The sequence below is a fragment of the Dipteris shenzhenensis genome, chromosome 15 (genome assembly GCF_047967505.1).
Source record: "Dipteris shenzhenensis isolate YYH24624 ecotype China chromosome 15, Dip_SZ_1.0, whole genome shotgun sequence".
NCBI lineage: Eukaryota > Viridiplantae > Streptophyta > Polypodiopsida > Gleicheniales > Dipteridaceae > Dipteris > Dipteris shenzhenensis.
The window spans coordinates 56219809-56241387 of record NC_141610.1 but is presented as its reverse complement, the minus strand read 5'-3'; the positions used below and the strand labels follow the sequence as shown (position 1 = coordinate 56241387).

Genomic DNA, 21579 nt, shown 5'->3' with positions numbered 1-21579 from the left:
CACAATTCGTGACAATGACTGTGAGGGAGTACGTGATGGTGGTTGTGAGCCTTGACGTGACGGTGCCTGGGAGGGTGTGTGTGAGGGTGTCTGGAAAGGAGTATGTCTCCTTGATGGGGGTGGGAGAGGAGAAGAATGCCATCTCGCTGGACTCACATGCATAGACGGTAGTGGAGTGACATTGGCACTCAGGAAGGGAAGGTGAGTTGGAGGAACTATGGAGAGGTATTGTGGTGGTAGACGTAAGTAGGCCTCCCTCCTTTCAACACTTCGGCTTGAAAGCAGTATTGATGTGGTCAATGCATGACTTTCTAGGATACAATAATTGTTTTGGTAAGAATTCAAATTACCTCTCTACTCTAATACTTTTGGTTATATTAATTATAACTATTGACTTTATTATTCTAACTTTTATTTATATTTTAACATGTTTGAAAACTTTGGGTAAACCTGCATGTCCTGTTTGTGGCCCTTCTTTAGTACATGAGTATGTTGACGATTTATGTAAGACCATATTTGATAATCATCATCAATTTCTCCCATCAAATCATCCTAAATACATTACTAGTAAGAGTAACATTCCTCCACAAATACTTCATGCAAAAGATTAGGAGCACATTTGGGAGTCTACAAATGTTCTTTCTCCAGTTGGCATGAACAGGTATCAAACTCTAGAGAGTGCTATTGGTTACTAGAATGTTGGAATGGCATTCAAGCACCCAATAGCACTCTTTGGATTTTATTTTTCTCTCTGTTCATGTGCATGTACTCTATTCAACAACGCATATATAAGTGCGGAACATCTGTTAGGAACGCGTGTATAGGTGCAGTAAAACTGGTAAAAAGTGCCATGTATAAGGCTCTGTATTAGTGCATTTGATGGGGTTTATACACGATTGATGGATGAATTTTTATTGCAAAATATGGATCCATGAGTATAACAATATTGTTTTGTCCCTTCATGTAGTAGTACCTTTTCTCGCATGGCTGGATGTGTTTCTACACCGGGTGGATGTGTTTCTACACCTTAAATTTGGAAATGGAAATCAACAATTGTAATGTCATCCAACAATTGCAATGGAGTAGATGTCACGAAACCCACACTTCAAATTTGGCAACAGAAGTGCATGGTTGAAATGACACACAAAACAAATGCATGAAAGCATCAATTTTTTAAATTAACAAAGAGTGCAATCAGTCACTTTAGATATTGTTTCATTCCTGGGAATAGTACTTTTGTCACAAATGGATTCATTTATGTACTTGTATGTTATATTCTGATGTACTTGCTCTATCTATCTTTACATGACCAACCCAAACCAGTTTCAAAACTTTTGGACCGAAAATAAGTCAAGTGTCATGAATTCATTGGATTGAGCACGGTAAAAAAAAAGTTGATAAGAAGAGCTCCAAAACATAACATGGCAAGAAACATGATCATTACATAGCAAACTTTTCCCCCATGGAGATTGGGGATGGCAAGAAAAGCTCCAAAAAAGTAATCACTAAATAGCAAGCTTTTACCTCCGTTGGTTACTGTGGCCTTGGGGAGCTCCACTTGTTCCTAACTTTCTCCATCGTTGCCTGGATCACCTAAATTTGTGAGGTCTCCTTAAAAGAGAATTACAATTCTTCTTCAACGACCGTTGTCTTCTTATCCAAGAGGTGCGAACGGAAATTCTAGTGGGTTCATTAGCTCTTACATATATTCTGCTTCACCAACTTGCTTAATCAGCTTTGAAAGGTTGAAACTTGCTGTATGCGAAATTAGTCTAGCATAGCTGAGAAGTTCTAGTTGGATCGGACGACATGCACCATGCCTTTGTCAAGGTCTCTGCTGAAACTAGTGCAGATGGTTGATGTAGAGTATGCAAAATCCTCAACACGCATGGTGCTGTAGTTACCAGTAGTGTTAACACTCACGTGCAGGGCCAGAATGCAGTTCAGCTCAGTTGCAGTTGCGAGCAGAGAGAAGAGGACAGCCATGGGCAAGGGCACAGCAACGGGCTGGGCATCAATGGGAAGATGATTGTCATCGTCGTTGTTGTTAGACATGGGCAAGGTCAGAACTAGAGACTCTAACCCTCCAGGGTTAGGAAGATTGATGTCATGGTTGTAGTTGTTGCTGCTGCTACCGCCGTTGTCACTGTTGCCGCTACTGCTGATGACGATGTTGTTGTTGTTGCTAGTGTCATGGTTGCTGCTGCTCCTGCTATTGTTGTGATGATGGAGAGATGGCGGATCGAGCATCAATTGGACTCCCAACAAGCTAGCAATCTGTCTTCACGAAGGTGATAATCCCTTGGAGCTACAAGCACCTCCTTTCAAAAGAGGAATGCTTAGCCAATCGCCCTACAGACCATTGGGCTTCCTCGTCGACAATCTTGGATGCCCTCCCGTTTGTAGACGAACCCAACACACTTTCATGGAACTCCCAGGCGAAAGCCTCTTCTTCACTGCCATCATGAATCACGTCACCGGTTCCACAGTCAGCTTCGAATCCCTCAACCTTATCGCGAACCAATTACAGTGCCTCTTCACGTATGCCACCTCCTGCACCTCGTAATCGAGCGCAATATGGCTGGGTTGCTCCCTCAAGTGCTCCACGAGCTACAAGTGGTTCAAATTTTGGGCATCCTCTTGCCTGCGGTTGACGGAGTCTTGGATGTGTCTAGAGGTTGCGAAGATTACAGCATCCACTACGGTAGTAGTAGCTTGAGGCACAACAAGTGGTAAGTAAGACTCCATTGTAGGGCAGGATTTGTGTGCAATGTGATGAAGGACGTGTGTGCAATGTGATGAAGGGCTTGGCCCTCATTAAAATCCTAGTTGTGGTCAAGCACCTAGGGGTGTCCACTTAGTATTATATCTAACTTTCCAATGAATTCAACATAAAAGATATTTTTAATTAATTTTTTTTCACATTTTCAGTGATAGAAAGATTCCATTAAAACAACTTGGGAAAAAGTCTTAGAGATGAAATTAAAAAAAGGTGCACTTTATTTTTAAAAAATTCACAAATAAGGGGATTTATAAATGTGCCTTGAACGCACACAATACATAAGTCTTATACATAGTGAACCCCAAGAGTCAAGCACCAAATGATGGTTTCTCAAGGTCATCAACTTTTACATGAGGCAGTTGCAATTGCGACAACAAACAAGTGTGACACGGGACCACCAAGCACTCAACGTCATCCTTTGTCTATACTACATTGTGCTCCAATTGGCATATTCTTACATAGTCCCAAAGATCAGATATAACATGTGCCAAGATGATGGGACCATTGCCATTTAATATTTGACTTTCATGTCATTTTAGAAAAAGCTACTTTGGGAGCTTTGTTACATCTTTTGGGTTCATTATAGAGTCCACAATCTCCTTATTTCAAAAAAATAAAAAAGAACTGTCATCCCAAATTAACTTGCATGTTGGTTAGTTGCTTGTGATTTATTATTCCTTCATTAGTCTAGACATTTATAGACAAGCATGTGGATGTGAGCGTATTATTCCCCCGTATTAGTGTTACAAGGCTCAAAAGCTGATTAAGGAGAACATTAATATTATTTTAGCCCAACTTGGTGATTGGACCACATAGATATCCTCAACCTATTTAAATACAAGAGCAGTGTTAACTGATTTCCTACTACATCATTCCATGCAAGGCCCCAAATGCCATATTGTACAAGGTGATATCTCATCAAGGACACATTATCATTTTCTTTGTGCCACATGATTCTGCACTCATTGCTTGAAATGTCCATGCATGTTATGTGTCACATCACAAGGGTGTGATGACACATCATTAACATCCATACCACATCAACATGCGTGAATTTGCATGCATGCACACTTAAAAGTCATAGGAATCTAGGATATGAGACATCTCTCTCTCTCTCTCTCTCTCTCTCTCTCTCTCTCTCTCTCTCTCTCTCTCTTTCTCTCTCTCCTGCATAATGGTCAATGCTAGTAGGTAGTATGAACTACACACATAAGAGCACATGTATATATGATTGATGGCATTAGAAAATATAATTTCAATATACAAGACTTGGAAAACACTTACTTGGAGCATCTTGTGCCAATCATGGGACTTCAACCCATATAGTTTCTCAACACCTCTTTTCTTAGTGGTTGTGAAGGCTTCCTTCATCAATGATCTCATGCATCCAGTGGGAGTACGCAAAGTAGTGATGTCCTGCTTTACCTGCTTCTCCTCTTGCTTTGATATAATCTATGGTGCATGTAGAAGACGAACGTGCCCATCCTCCTCTTGTGGACAAGCTTGACGCATCCGTCTTATAATGCTCAAGTCCTCCTATACGCTAATATTGTTTCATTTACCAATAACATGTTCCCAAATACCAGATGCCACATTCTTGAAGATGTGCATGGGATCAAGAAGATGGTTGATCTTAAGATGGGTCCAACATGGTAGCTTGAAAAAAATGGAGTATCTACACAAGAGATGCTGAACAAGATTCTTCATGGGATCTGTAATCCAATTAGAGACTACACAAGACAAAATTGAAAAACATTAATATACCTATTCATGCCAACTGGAGAAAGAACATTTGTAGGCTCCCAAATGCGCTCCCAAAATTTTGCACGAAGTATTTGTGGAGGAATGTTACTCTTACTAGTAACGTATTTAGGATGATTTGATGGGAGAAATTGATGATGATTATCAAATATGGTCTTACATAAATCGTCATCATACTCATGTACTAACGAAGGGCCACAAACAAGACATGCATGTTTACCCAAAGTATTCAGACCTATTAAAATATAAATAAAAGTTAGAATATTAAAGTCAATAGTTATAATTAATATAACCAATAGTATTAGAGTAGAGAGGTGATTTGAATTCTTTTAGAACAATTAATGTATCTTGGAAAGTCATGCATTGTCCACATCAACATTGCTTTCAAGTCAAAGTGTCGAAAGGAGGGAGGCCTACTTACGTCCACCACTGCAATACCTCTCCATAGTTCCTCCAATTCACCCTCCCTTCCTGAGTGCCAATGTCACTCCACTACTGTCTATGCCTGTGAGTCCAGTGAGATGGCATGCTTCTCCTCTCCCACACCCATCAAGGAGACATACTCCTTCCCAGACACCCTCACGCACCCCCTCCCAAGCACCGTCATGTCAGGGCTCACAACCACCATCATGTACTCCCTCATAGTCATTGTCATGAATTGTGTCATATCCACAATCTCATGCACAATCTCCCAATTGTGACTCCACCTGTAGTACAGAGTAGAGAAGACACCACAGTAGGGAGAGTGGGAGTGGAGGATGCGGCAAGTGCTTTGGTGGGGGAAGTGGTAGGGCATGCGGTTGGAAAGGAGTCAAAGGAGACAATGAGGATGAGGAGGAGGTGAAAGACGTGTAGGCCGTAATATACTATGATGTGATGGATAGGGACAGGATAGTGATGGATACAAGGGGGAAAGAGGTAATGGAGTACATGCGTGGGGTAGTGTCAAATTTGTACAGAAATTATTTTATTAAATTCAATGATCAAATTAGTCGATTAGTTGGAAAGGTGATAGAGGCTGTACATAGTCGGTACCCCAATCCCCCACATGCGACATTCTCGGATGTATGGGGAAGGATGTGAATAAGGGAGATCTTAAGTAATAAAAGATCTCACCTTAAGAAACTTGCGTACGATGATTGGGCGAATTGGGAGGTAGGTAGCTATCCCATGGAGAAACTTGCCACTGCACACAAAACGAGTGGAAGGAGGCAAAGAAATGAGCAGAGGGTGGCATGAAGAGCAAGCAACATGTGGAGGTTGACATTATTGCATTCATGTTTGTCTTGAATTGTGTATTGATAATGCTTACATTCGTGATGTTCTTGATTCGTGTCTTCACAATGCACAAAATGTTATCTGTGGATGGTGCCATGCACCCAATTTTTTTTTTCAAAGAGTGCTATTTGGTGTTGGAATGCTAGAATAGCATTCAAGCACCAAGTAGCACTCTCCGGAATTTTTATTTTTGCTCTTTGTTCGCATGTATATGCATGTAAAGTCTGTCAAGATCGCGTGTATAAGTGCGGAAGCTCTGGTGCGAATGCATGTATTAGTGCAGCAACACTAGTAAAATGCATGTATACACCCGTGTATAAGCGCATTTGTACTTCATCATTCACACGCTTTTACATGCATGTCTATGGCCACAATCATACATGTGCTAATATGTGGACACGCTGCTTTTTGTTCACGTCATTTTGTATGAGCCCAATCCCTTGTAGTGGCTCACAAGTTGTGTAAGACCATATTCCATAATCATCATCAGATTTCTCCCATCAAATCTTACTATGTTGTGGGTAAGAGTACTATTCCTCCACAAACACTTCATGTAGAAGATTGGAAGCACATTTGGGAGTCTGCAAATGTTCTCTAGATGGCATGAACATGTACGGTAATGTTTTTCAATCTTGTTTATGTAGACTATTGGATTAAAGATCACATAGAGTAATCTTGTTTGGCATCTCGTGCAGGTACTCCATCTTTTTTCAGCTACCATATTGGATGCATCTCAAGATCAACCATGTTCTTAATCCCATGCACATCTTCAAGAATGTGGCATCTGGTATTTGGAAATATGTTATTGGTAAATGAGACAATGTCAGTGTAAGGGAGGACTTGTGGGTTGTAGAATGGATGCGTCAAGCTTGGATGATGAGAGGAGGGTGGGCATCTTCATCTTCTACGTGCACCATGGATTATATCAAAGTAGGAGGATAAGCAGGTGAAGCAAGCCATCACTACTTTGTGTACTTCCATTGGATGTGTGAGATCATTGATGGGAGCCTTTATAACCACTAAGAAAAGAGGTGCTAAGCAACTATATAGGCTGAAGTTCCATGATTGGCAAAAGATGCTCCAATTAAGTGTTTCCCAAGTCTTGTACTTTCAATTTAAATTTTGGAAGACTTCAAATTATATACATGTGCTCTTATGTGCATAGTTCATACTACCTACTAGCATCAAGCATTGTGCAAACAAGAGCCTGAAGAAATGTGTTTATAAAATGGGAGAGCTTGTGAGATATTTCCCACACCATACCCTTCATTATACCTTGCACTTTGACTTGATAGTTTCAAAATGAACACAATGTATAATGTACTATTTATTTGGTTTTCAGGTATGTGAGCTCCAAAGCAATAGATCCTACCATGTTGGATGCTATGCACATTATGGTAGTGGAGGTAGTTTGTTTGGTAGAGGAAATCTTTCTATAGACCATTCTCATGGGCCAACTAAATCTCATTTGCATTTGCTGGATGAGATTGCTTTATGTGGCACTATCCCTAGATGTTCTTCCTAGAGCGCTTCATAAAGACTTTAAAAGACTTTGTGAGGCAAATTGCAAGGTCCAAAGGAAGCATGGCCAAGTGTTGGTTGAATATACAAAAGTATCTTGTATATATTTCAAAAGTTCTTAGCCAAGTGGATAGCTATTTGTTCGACTATAGAAGTAATGAAGAGGACTTAAGGATGACCTTTATTGTGCCTCAAGGAAAAAGACATATCAAAGTAATTGAAAGAGCATTGATTGATGATATTAATTTCACTTGCATCCTTAATAGTGACGTGATGAGCAGATGGGTTACAAGATGTGAGGATGAAAAGATAGGAAGGCAAGTAAAAAGAGCTCACTTTCAAAGGCAACATGGCTCTCGTAAGGCATACCCTAAGCATCTAGCAACACTTTTGAATGATATCCATGTTGATTGGTTGCATGAGAAAATGAAGAGAGTTAGAGAGGGACGAGAGGATGTATATCATGATGGAAGAATGGGAGTATGCACGAGGATGCATGTTAAAGGTACATAGAACTAATGTTTTGCATTAGTTGTAATTTAATTGCTTTTAATGATTCACACTGTTTACACAATTGCTTTTATTTTATATATTTAGGCTTAACTTTTGTTGCTTCTTTGGTATGTTTTGGATGTCAAATGGAAATGAATGTGATGGAAAAAGGGCCTAATGCAATAATAAAATGCCATGAAAGTGGCTATGTAACTATTGAATCTACAAATTTTTGGCAAACAAAGAAAGATAGGCTCGTATTGCCACAACAATGTGAGCAAGTATGCACATTTTTACTAATGTGTTTCCTATACATATATATCTAATCTCACCCCTTGACTTTTGATATGCTAATTAATTATATGTGTATTTGAGTAGGTTATCTATTAGCCAATGGTGCATGACACAAATGGTGGTACATCATCCCTATTGCACCACGTTCCAAAGTGATGTAGAATACATTAACTGATATGAAGCATATGGAGGATGCAACAGGCGCAATGAAGATGATGTCAAACATGACAATGAAGATGTTGATGATCAAGAAATAACAGAGGATCATGATAATGAGGATGAGCATGCCATTTCTCATGATCATGAAGATGACACTACCATTGGTGATGTTGATGTGGATGATCAAGGCATCAGTTCCATTATCCATGGATAGATTGATAGTGAATTAAATTTATTCATAGTCTTACAAATTGATCAAATGGATATTTATGTTGATCATTTGACAAGGATGGATCTTATTAAAGATGAGATCGAATCCTAACCAATCCATCATTCTATCATTCTAAATTGATGACAATTCTAATGTATGCATTGTCTTACAATCGTCATCTCATGATTTGTTTTTTAATACACATTATTGTAAATGCATGTAATGGGATTGTGTAATGGCATATATTGTAATGTAGTATGAGATTGGTTTAAAAAATATGGTTTTATATAAAACATACGGTACTTTCCTTTTAAATGGTTTTCCCCCTAATATCAGGTGTAATAGAGCATGTATATTGTGTGTCTATGACACAATATTTATGCGTGTATGCACATGCTTTTACATGCACCTTTTAAGTCAATATACATGTGGACTTAATTGCAGATACACACACGCCTGATATAACTCAAATACATGCATGGCCATACATGCGCCCGTAACTCATCACATGTATGGAAGCATTGTCTTGTAGTGTAGAGTGAAGCATAATAGCAAGGATTTGGTCACTCTAGAGTGTTTGTGAAATGGGATTATAGAAATGCACTTATAGTGATGAAAACTATAGTATTTGGTTTGTGATTTACTATATAGAAAATGACCAATGCATGGCACCTATATAATTCCACTCATAGTATTGCTTTCATTGTACTTTACTTTTGTAATCCTTATCAATGTCTTTTGGTGGACGCTTGAGCTAAAAAAATCTTAGAGAAAATGTAGTACACTAACCTTGTCAATGTATGCACATCATATATATAAGGATCATGAATATTAATGAACAAATGTTATTATGTAATTATTTATCATTGGTTATTAAGTAGCTTGGTGCTACATCTTTGATGTTACCAAGCCTAGCTTTTATAACACAAGTATTTTCATGTATGCAACAAAGAAGTCCCTTGAATGTCTTCTCGTTGAAAAAACATCTTCATACAAACCACACGTAACATTATTTAGATTATTGCTTTCCACCATGCCATGCAAGATCTCACACTAAACATAAGCTAAGAAGTACTACATGTGATGTTGAAAACGAAACATGGTACACATATTACATTCATTTCATATATATGCATACATGTAACATATTTATACATGCATTACATATATGTCTTTCCTACCCCTATGATGGCTTTTAATAGAAAAGACATCATTGTCCCAAACACACATGCAAGGAGCTCCAAATAATTTCTTGCCACCACAACATCAAAGATTTGAGAGTATCTCTTAGCTAAGAAGGATTACATGTGCTGGTGAAAGAAATATATGCTAGGTGGTCAAAAATGGTAGTGTCATTGACACTGCTTTGTGAGGTGTGCTAAAAATCGAAGTGGTACGGAGTGTTGACAGTCACCTCTTCAAGAAATCTCTCATTTTTTATTCAAATGTTGTTTTGCTTTCTTGTTTTTTGCATTGAGTAGGTGGTTTGGCATCCCCCCATCACAAAAAAACTTGAACAGAAACTCCAAAATTGTCAAGAATCATAAAAAACTAGTCAACAACACTTCGTCTTCCTATCCCCACGGGTCATCGTCTTAGCGCTATCTCCACGGTTGTTGCCTTTAGCATCAACATCCACCTCTTTTTTCTTTTTCCCCCAATTTTTTCCCTTCTCAAAAAAGGAAAGCAACACTGGTCCTCTTACTAGGACACCGCAAACTTGGTTTGCTTTCTTGAGCTCCTTACCACGAACCAGGCTCTGATACCATGTGAAGATAGTGGGAGAGAAGGAAGGAGCCTCACTTGCAGCTTTCTCACATACATAATGGGGGAATACACACAAAGGTGGAGGCTAAAAATAGTTTTCCTCTTCTTAGTTGTGAAAGCCAAAAGAACTCTAGTACAAAGAAGGTCCGTATGCTTGACCTGGGTCAGTGACCACTAGAGCACGTGTGCCAATTTCTCCAACTCCAGCTTGGTGATTTCAAAGAAGTGGATGCGGCCCTTGCTCTTCTTCTCATCATAGTTACATATCTGGATGAGGGCTTTGTGCAGTTTTTTCTTCTGCAAGTACTTTTCTGCAATGATGGGGATGCCGAAGGTAGCGCGCACCACATCCACATTGAGATGGTATAAGTGGGGTGTGTGTGTTGCATCGCATAGGATTCCGACATTCATGTTTGAGTTGTAGGCCTGGAGGAATTCCCTGAGCAGCTTCATGTCGAGGTGACAAGGAAGGTGGTCCACAACAGCTCCAATGCCTGTCAGTGCTAGGGAGGCTTGCACCTCTCGCTCCTTGAGGGATCAGTACGTGGCCGCGTTGTGGTAGTGAAGGGTGTAATCATGCCGCTCATAGGCATATCGGGAGTGGATTGCATAGCCATTGAGTTGTTGTAGCCAGGCTTCTCCGAGTGGCTAGTGTCTGGGACTACACAAGTTTGTACTCCCCTTACGTTGGAGCTGGGGTACGCTTCCTGGATGTCTTAGAGGGGGTGGTCATAGCCATTGTTGATGGTTCCTGAGTGGCCTATTGCGTTGAGATTTCCTCCTTTGTTTGTAGTTCCTCTACTGGAACATCAAAGGGCATCCAAATTGGTCCTGAGGGTGTACTGTGGGGTTCAAAGGGGCCGATGGGCTGTGAATTTGGGGGGTGGAGGCTGGGTTTCATTTTGAATTCAAAGAATTCATTATGGAGGTCCATAGGGAAAAAGAAGGGCAGCTGCATGAGAAGAGAGTCGGTGAGGAGGATGAGGCTGAGGACATTCAATGGGGGCTAAAATGCAGGCTGGAAGAGGTTAAAGGGCTAAGGAAGATCTGGCATAAATTGGATAGAGTTTTGCTCTTTTTGATAAGGCGACAACCCAAGGGGATAGGGTGGCCTTTTATAGTAACTTTTGATATCCCTACAGTCAGGAGGATAGCATAACGTGACACGTCGTGGGGATAGGAGTATGGTGGTCGATCGTGGGGATAGCAGAAAAGGCGATGCCCATGGGGATAGGATGAAGGCGACGGCCATGGGGATAAGTGGAAGGCGACGACCATGGAAATAGGAGGAAGGAGATGTGGAGATACAAAAAATGAGACGTGTTGAGAGTTGTGGTGCCATGAGCACATGTAGAGCAAAGGTATGAGTAAAGGGTAAGCTGCCACATGGCATGGAGGAGATATCCCACATGTGGGCAAGCAAATGGATGTAAGTACCCTCACCTATAAAAGGGAGGTTCATTTGAAGGAATATCAATCAAGCACTTTGCACTATCTCAAGATTCTCTTTATGAGTCCAAGCTAATCTATCTTGGAACCTAATTGACTTGAGATACATGTCATGAGCACTCTCTTCATCATGTTTCCACACAGGTTCCATCCACCTTAGAGTGCTCCATAGATCCTGAGGCACACATGTTTTGTCATGGTATCAGAGCATAGGTTTAGCTCTCCTAGTTTAGCTCATTAGTAGTTCACTAGGATTGCTCCCATTCCTAGATTAGTTTCAGAATGTAAGATTAGTTTTAGATCTAGAGAGTTCTTTAGAGTGTTTCTTGAGTAGTGAGAGAGATCTAGATTCATTCTTCTTGTGAAAGAATTCCGTCCATGAGAGTTGAAGATTTCCGTTCAATTGTTTTGTGAGAGTTCCATTGTGAAAAAGAGAGAGCTCTTGTGAGTCCACTCTTTGTGCTGAGAGAGAGAGATAGAGAGGTGAGGGATTTTAGTCTGAGTGATAGCGCTCCTTTCAACAAGCAAGACAACGCTCCTTCCAATGAGCAATAAACTCTGCAGCTCCCCATCTCCAAGAGCAAGCTATCAAGTGCCTCCATAGATGGCTCTCCATTGACGTGCTGCAGCACGACCTCTACTGAACCAACCTCCTACAGTATCTCTTAGCGGCTCCATGCACACGGGCTAGCTCCAGCTTCCAAATCTTTAACTATTGTGACACAAAAGCCATCTCCTACGAGCAACGCTTTGCAGTCGACCGCCCTGCACACACAAGATCTGACGCTCAGCCCGAACAACTCCCAAGCAGCTTCTACAGCGCTCTAGCCAGCGTGCCATCTATGACCTCAACGACCTCTCCAAACGTTGCCAACAGTCGCCATCAGCGCATTAGCAGCCCGACCTTCATCAACAGAGCTTCCTCAATGACCTGCGACACCTTCTGCAGCAACTATTGATGACAACGACCAAAGCTCAGCCTTCATGGACGACTGCAACAACAATCTTTAGCGCATCTTCTCCAAGCACATCCATGTTGAGATATCAAGCTCTACCCCCGATATATCTCCTGGATGACTATCATTTATGTCACCGCCTATGTTAGTTGTACTCGTGGTGTAGTTAGACTACCACGTATGTTTTTGGTTTGGGTTCACATATGAACCACGTATTCTAGGTTTGACATATAGGGTATTTTTCCCTCTTCTATTGTATTGTTGTTGTGTGCAAAAGTGAAGAATGAATTCACCCTCCAACCTTGTGTCCTCTCTCTTTTGTGTGTTGTGAAGAAAGCTGAACTTGAGTCTCCTATCTCTCTCCCTTATTCTTTACATGGTATCAGAGCCTTGTTCGTGGTAAGGAGCTCAAGAAAGCAAGCCAAGTTTGTGGTGTCCTGGTAAGAGGACCAGTGTTGCTTTCCTATTTCGAGTTTGGGAGCAAATCTCTGCAGGTAGCACAGCCAGAAGTGCAGGAGTGCACTGTTTCAGATTGAGAGGCCCTTCGCGGTGTGGCGAGAGCGCAGTATATGCTGCGGGAAAGGGCGAGGCCCTTGGTGACTTTATTTTTTTGATTTGAGGCCGTTTAGGGGCCCGTTTTGAAGGCGCAAGTTCTTCGCAGGCACTCAAAAAAAGGCCCTGTTTTTCGCTGTGCGACCACTGCACGGCTAGTCGGTGGAAAGGTGCCATAGAAATTGCATCGTATGCCTGTGTGCAGAGATATTGGGAGTTGCACATTCATGCCTGTTGCCTGTTGATGCAAAATCGTCACTAGGAAGTGACTGTGTGGTGAAATACCACTTTCGTCAGTGTTGCAGATCTGCCCCTGTGAGGTTTTTTGCAGAAGTTTTGCTATTTGCCCTTGTGAGGCATTTGCTGTGTTTACAGGTTGCTGTTGCAATTCGTGATTTGTAAAATGTCTGAGAATCTGTCTACCATTGTCAGTGAGAAGCTTGACAAGAACAACTTCCAAGCATGGAAGTTCAGGATGACAAACTTCCTTATGGGAAAGGGAGTTTGGGATTACATCAGTGGTGAAACTGCAGAACCAGTTTTGGGTACTGCTCCCACTCCTAATGAATTGAAGGCCTTTAAAGAATGGCATTAAAAATGCCAAAAAATGCCTGTATTGGCTGTCTGTTAGCATTTCAGATTCTATGATTGTGCATATACAGGATCTAGAGACGCCTAAGGAGGCATGGGATCTCGGGGGGGTCACTCATCATATGTAACCCTATCACGTGAGTTCAACAGAAGGATATTTTTTATTCCTAAAATTTACAGAAATAAATATACATAAGGGAATATTTAAAATAGTTTTGGAAAAAATTTACAGATTTGTATAGAAAATGGGTACATTTTATTAATGAAAAAATTTACAGATAAGGGATTTTAAATATAGGCCTTGAACGCACGTGATATATAGGGTTTATACATAGTGACCCCCCCGAGCATGGGATACATTGGTGAAGCTGTATAGCACAAATACCAAAGCACGAAAGATGCAGCTAAAGCAGGAGTTGCACAATGTGCAAAGGAAAAATCTGAATATAAATGAGTATTCCTTGAAGGTGAAAGGCCTTGCAGATTCTCTTGCCTCCATTGGAGCACCTGTTGATGATGAGGACTTAGTGTCCGTGACCTTGAATGGTCTTGGGAAAGATTATGCACAGTTTCAGACATCCATTGGAGTCCGTGAAACATTTCCTGATTTTCAGGAACTCATTGCTCTCTTGCTGAGTGAAGAGCAAAGGAATGGTGGTTCAGCCACCTCAACTTCTCAAGAGACTGCTTTCTACTCGAATACAAGTAGAGGCAGGGGTAGAGGAAGAGGCCGTTTTGGTGGCCGTGCAGGAAATCAGAACCAACAGCAACAACAGGAAAACCAGTCCTATGGAGGAGGACGTGGTAGTTCTAGAGGCAGGGGGAGCCAAAGAGGCCGTGGTTCATGGCAAAGGAACCAGCAAGTAAATAGCAGCACAGAATGCTATTATTGTGGAAAGCCTGGACACAAGGAGAATACATGCTATAAAAAGCAGAATGACATCAAAAGTGGGAAGTTGCAGCAAAGCAACTATGCATCATCAAGTGGGCATGGTGACGACAGAAATGAGCACCTTTTTTGTGATGCAGCATATGGTTAACTCCATGTCAGGAGATGCTGCAGCTTGCAATGATGTTTGGTATGTTGATTCAGGTGCCTCTAACCACATGACCAGTCATGGTGAGTGGTTTCATGATGTTAGAAATTTGGATAAGCCAGGTTATGTTGAAACAGGTGATGATACTGCGCACCCAATTACGCAGGTTGGTAAAGTGCCATTGGCTATGCAGGATGGCAAAACGAAGTACTTGGCAGATGTACTTCATGTTCCAAAAATCACTAAGAACCTGGTTTCAGTTGGCCAGATGGTTGAGCAAGGTCTGCAGGTTAGATTTAATCCTGATGGATGCTTTGTTGAGGACTTGAAAAATAAGTGCCGCTTGGTTGCGAAAGGCAACAAAAATGGCAGAATGTTCACCTTGGATGTTGATATGCCTGAGGTGAAAGCTGCTATGTTTGCGCATGGGAGAGGTGTCATTGTAGATATTGAGATATGGCACAAGCGCATTGGGCACGTGAATATACAAAGGCTGAAATCTATGCAAACGAAAAACATTGTTGCAGGTTTGCCTAAATTCAGAGTTGAGGGAATGCAAAAGGTATGTGAAGCATGCCAAATGGGTAAGCAGGCCAGACATGCATTTCCCAAAAATGCTAAGGTGAGCAGAAGACCTTTGGAAGTGATCCATTCAGATGTTTGGACAACCAAAGCTGCTTCTATTGGTGGATGCCATTATTATGTGACGTTTATTGATGACTACACTAGGAAGGTGTGGATTTATTTTATGAAGCACAAAAGTGAAGTGTTCAGCCATTTCAAGGCTTTTAAGGCCATGGTTGAAAAAGAGAAAGGTGTGCATATTAAAGTGCTAAGATCTGATGGAGGGGGAGAGTACTTTTCAGAAGAATTTTGTGAATATCTGAAAGAACAGGGAATACAAAGGAAGTACTCATGCAGGTCTACCCCTCAGCAGAATGGGGTTGCAGAAAGGAAGAACAGGCATAATGCAGAAGTAGGACGGGCGATCCTAAATGAGAAAAACATGCCTGATTATTTTTGGGCTGAAGCAGTAGCAACTGCTGTTTATATTATGAACAGAACCCCCACTGCAGCTGTCCATGGCATGACGCCTGAAGAAATGTATACAGGTCAAAAACCAGATATCTCTCACTTGAAGGTATTTGGTTGCATAGCTTATGTTCATGTTCCTGATGAGAAGAGAACAAAGCTGGATCCAAAGGCAGAAAAATGCATCTTTATTGGATATGCTCAGCACCAGAAAGGGTATCGCTGTTATAACCCTTCCACCCGCAAAATGCAAGTGAGCAGAGATGTTGTTTTTGATGAAATGAGCAGCTGGTATGCACCAACTGTTATGGTAGGAGATGCAGATGCAGGAAATGGGAATGCTGCAATAAATGCAGAGCAGCAATCTCAAGCCTTGAGTGGACCCAGAGAGTCCTCTACTAGTGGATCTAATGCATGGACAGGGAGATTGAGATCTAGTGAATCGTCACATGGCAGCCCTGATAGTGTTGTGCAGGTATCACATAAGGGAAAAGAAAAAGTAGACCATGCTCCAGTGTTTGATGTGTCTGCTGGTAGCTCTCATGTTGATGGAGAGTCAAGCGGCTCTGAAATGAGCCTTGATGAGGAACTTGGGATTCCTTCTGTTGTTACACCTGGTGCAAGGAAAAGCAGGCATGATTTAAAGACTCCTGCAACTGATCTAGTTGTATGGAGGTCCACTCGTATTAAGTATCCAGTTGATAGGCTGAGATATGATGGGTATACAGCACATCACTATGCTTATATGGTCAAGGTTCTAGAGGAGCCAGAGCCCACATGTTTTGAGGATGCAGCAGGGCATAAAAATTGGGAAGCAGCTATGGATGAAGAGATGGCTGCCTTGGATGCAAACCACACTTGGGATTTGATGCCTTTGCCTCATGATAAGAAGGCTATTGGCTGCAAGTGGGTTTACAAAGTAAAGCACAATGTTGATGGGTCTATTAGCAGGTACAAGGCAAGATTGGTTGCCAAAGGTTTTGCGCAGACATATGGAATTGACTATGAGGAAACTTTCAGCCCAGTTGCAAGGATGGCAACCGTGAGAGCAGTAATTGCTATGGCTGCTGCAAAGGGATGGTCTTTGCATCAGATGGATGTGAAAAATGCCTTCTTGCATGGTGATTTGTAGGAAGAGGTTTATATGATGCAGCCAGAAGGTTATGAGGATAATTTACACCCCGATTTTGTATGCAGGTTGCGCAAAGCCTTGTATGGCTTAAAACAGGCGCCGAGGGCATGGTCACACAAGATAGGGCAATATCTTGTCACTATTGGATTTCAGATTTCCAATTCAGATTTTTCACTTTATGTGAAAAGGACAAACAGAGGGATTGTGCTTATAGTCATCTATGTTGATGACTTGATTATTACAGGTGATAGTGATGCAGACATTAATGAAGTGAAGCTGCTGTTGAAGCAGAAATTTGAGATGAAGGATTTGGGAGAGCTGCGTTACTTCTTGGGCATTGAGGTTATTAGATCCCCGAGTGGGATATGGCTGTTGCAAAGGCAATACGGTTTGGACATGCTGTCCAAATATGGGATGACAGGCTGTAAGCCTATCTCTGTTCCATTGGAGCAGAATGTGAAGCTCAATGCAAAGACAGGTGAGCTTCTTGAAGATATTACTATGTACATGCGCATAGTAGGTAGCTTGATTTACATGACTATAACCAGACCAGATTTGAGCTATGCTGTGGGGCTGGTGAGTCAGTTTATGCAGGCACCGAGGAAGCCACATTTGGATGCGGCTAGGCGCATACTGCGGTATGTGAACTCCACATTGCATTATGGACTGTTTTATGAAGCTGGGTGTGCATTACAGGTACATGGATACACAGATGCTGATTGGGCTGGTAGTGTCTCAGACAGGAGATCTACTAGTGGTTTTATGTTTTCCCTTGGGAGTGGTGCCATCAGTTGGAGCAGCAAGAAGCAGCCAACAGTTGCCTTGTCGAGCACAGAGGCTGAGTACAGGGGTGCAGCAATGGCTGCATGTGAGGTAGCTTGGTTACGGAAGCTACTTGCAGATATGGGACAGTCAATTCATGGAGCAGTTGTCATTCATTGTGACAACATTAGCAGCATCATGCTTGCTAATAACCCAGTTTATCATGCTAGAATGAAGCACATTGAGGTGCATTATCACTTTGTGAGAGAGAAGGTTCTAGCAGGTGAGATTGATCTTGTCTATGTCAGCACTGAGGAGCAGGTGGCTGATATTTTTACGAAGGCATTGGGTACCGAGAAGCTTCGCAGATTTAGGAGCTTGCTTGGTGTACGTGAGATGGATTTGAGCTTGAGGGGGAGTGTTGAGATATCAAGCTCTACCCCCGATATATCTCCTGGATGACTATCATTTATGTCACCGCCTATGTTAGTTGTACTCGTGGTGTAGTTAGACTACCACGTATGTTTTTGGTTTGGGTTCACATATGAACCACGTATTCTAGGTTTGACATATAGGGTATTTTTCCCTCTTCTATTGTATTGTTGTGTGCAAAAGTGAAGAATGACTTCACCCTCCAACCTTGTGTCCTCTCTCTTTTGTGTGTTGTGAAGAAAGCTGAACTTGAGTCTCCTATCTCTCTCCCTTATTCTTTACAATCCAACAACAGTGGCAACGCGCTCAGCTTCTACTAGTGAGTCCTATCCACAACAGCCGTCAACAGCTGCGGAGTACCTGCCTGTGGACTTCCAAAACGCCTCCAAATCTTGTCTCCAATGAGCATGTTCTCTGAGCGACAAGCTGCAGCCCAAAGTAATCCTACGAACTACCTTTTGCAATGCGGCGATAAAGAACCAGATCTGCAAGACGTTACAAGCTAGGCATCAAGCGGAGAAGAAAGGTGCAAAAGCAGAGAGGGCAGCTCCTTCCAACGCCAGGAGACAACGAGCTAGCCTCTTCGTTCGGCCAATGCTCCAGCAGCCACACAAGCCTCGGCCTCCAACCGCTCTTCATCGCCGTCGTCGCTGAAGCTTCAAAGATCTTCTATCTTCTTTCTTCAAGGTTCCCTTAGATTGACACATGGCAGGATAAAAATTAACTATGGTTAAATTTAACTTAGTTTGGTTTGGTTAAGTAAACCCAAGTCTGATCCATTCAACCCACACTAGACCATGGTTAGTCTTAGGTTCAAGATTAGTTAAGTGCCACCTAAGCACAGAGCCTCTTGTTAAGCACAGTTTGAATTCAGCATGTGAATCCCTGTGCCACATCATCAAAGGCCCTCTTCTTCACAAAAGCTTCAACAAGCCATAACTTGCAATCCAGGAAGAATTTGCTTATGCTCCAAAAAGGAAAAATGATTGTCTTTTCGAGCTCTACGCGCCTGTCAGATCAGAATCATTGTATGCAATTAGACACTGCCAATATTGAAAGAAATCAATTGGTAAGACCTTTGCAACAAATGGAAAAGCAAAGCATGAATGCAAACATCGATGTAAAAAAGCAAGCCGAAAGCACAAGTGCATGAGATGACCATAGCAGGAAACATGGCATCCACACACAAAGCATCAAGGCACATGGAAGAACAAAGCATCATGCATGAAGCTACACCAAGCAAAGAAGCCAATGAGTCGTCATCAAGCCATGAGCCAAAAGGTGACATCAATGGAATGTATTGAAAAGCAAAAACCTTGCCAACCTTGCCTATGTTTTGTAAATCAAACCTGACCACCTGAGAGTAGCTATGAAAGCACCCAGGGGAGGTATTGACATGTAAAAGCCACACTTGACCACCTTAAGTAGCAATGCAAGCACTAAGGGGAGGTGATGGATTTGTAACTCACATCTGACCACCTTGCAGTAGCCAAAGGATCATGGCACCAAGGGGAGGTGTTGAGAGTTGTGGTGCCATGAGCACATGTAGAGCAAAGGTATGAGTAAAGGGTAAGCTGCCACATGGCATGGAGGAGATATCCCACATGTGAGCAAGCAAATGGATGTAAGTACCCTCACCTATAAAAGGGAGGTTCATTTGAAGGAATATCAATCAAGCACTTTGCACTATCTCAAGATTCTCTTTATGAGTCCAAGCTAATCTATCTTGGAACCTAATTGACTTGAGATACATGTCATGAGCACTCTCTTCATCATGTTTCCACACAGGTTCCATCCACCTTAGAGTGCTCCATAGATCCTGAGGCACACATGTTTTGTCAAGACGGCCATGGGGATACAGAAAAGGTGACGATTTTGGGGTTACAGAAAAGCAACGGCCGTGGCGTTACAGAAAAGTAACGGTTGAGGGGATATCAGAAAGGCAACAGTCATTGAGATAGTAGATGTCAAAATTTGAGAGAGCGGGAAGGAGGGGGGGGGGGAAGGTAGAGAGGGAATGAAGGGAACCATAGGCAACCAATTAGGTGGATTACTTCTACAGCTAGAAGCGGAAAGACCTCAAGATTCATGGCGACGTCCTTGGTAACCCCATGCTATGTATGCCAATCCTCTACCACATGCTATAACAACAACCACTGATTTGATATGGGTTGGCCGACAAAGCAGCCACAACACATGTGCCAGTAGAAGAAGAGGAGACAATGGCCATACCTAAACGACCATGGATAGATCCAAGCACCACCCCCTCTAGTCGTTCCGCTAAGCCAACCCTTGATAGTCAGCTACGTGCCCAATACAAAGACCGCCAACTATGGGAATTCCTTAGAACAAGGCAACATCTCGAGCATCTGCTCTCTAAGGGAAAGGCCGCCACCCAGAACCCCGTCTACGTCGACAACTTCCCTAGGGATGATACTATCCACATTGGCCTCCACCTTGGAGCCGAAGGCACTAAGGCCAACCCCTATGCTCCCCAAGTCTCGACCTCAGCTTCTGACCAACCCCAAGAGATCACCTCCTTCATCACCGAATCCTCTTTGTCCCCATGGGATGGCAAAAGCTCTGCATTTTGCAACGCACCCTAGTACCGGCTACAACACCATGTCAGCTGAGCAGCTCTCACACATCGATCAAATGGAGCTCCAGCTCCTAGATGCAATGGCCCATCCCCCATAAGTGGCATGAATAATTTTGGAGAGGCAAGAGCACGCCTCCTAGCTATCATCCTCTCTCCTTCAGGCACAACTCAACGCGAGCGACTGCCACACGCTTATGGTCGCTATACAAGCTATAGGGAAAATCCTGCCCTCGCCAGAGTGGAGGAATACTGGGCCAAGGCCAAAGAGCTAGAAGTATCCCTCACCAAGCTCAAGGATGATCTTTCTGCCAGTGAATCCCTGGTTCAAACCCTCATGGACCAATTGGATAAGGCAGAATCTAACCTTCCTGCCACAGAAGAACGTAGGGCACAAGCTAAGGAATAGTAAGATAGACTCAAAGAGGGATCTGACAGACAGATCCAAACCCTCAAGGATCTCTTAACATAGGAGCACACCCTCACCATCACCATGCAGGTAGAAAACAAGAGCCTACACACCTCCAGCTGCCCAAAGGAATCGACATTGGAAGACAAGGAGCAACAAGAGTCCCAGATGTAATGGTCAAACTTCGATTGACCCAACGGATTAGCCCTATCCCCATGACCTGACACATGTCAATACACCTAACCTGTTGCCCTAATTAATTGCTGTCAGTCAGCTATCCCACTGGTCAAACATGCATTGACCCGGTGCCATAAGACTATCCTGCCAGTCATTGCCTTAGCTCTATCCCCACCTGGTCGTTGCTTT

The 21579-nt window shown here is 42.4% G+C and overlaps 1 long non-coding RNA gene and 1 pseudogene across 1 annotated transcript; one reads left to right on the top strand and one right to left on the bottom strand.

Annotated features, from left to right (window-relative positions):
- The first annotated feature begins 217 nt into the window (after nt 1-217).
- On the top strand, nt 218-8609 carry LOC147894023 (uncharacterized; annotated as a pseudogene).
- On the bottom strand, nt 1347-2814 carry LOC147894024 (uncharacterized). The gene is made up of 2 exons (XR_015542286.1): nt 1704-2814; nt 1347-1593 (listed from the first exon to the last, which is right to left on the bottom strand). It is a non-coding gene; the product is annotated as an uncharacterized LOC147894024 (long non-coding RNA).
- Nucleotides 8610-21579: the final 12970 nt, after the last annotated feature.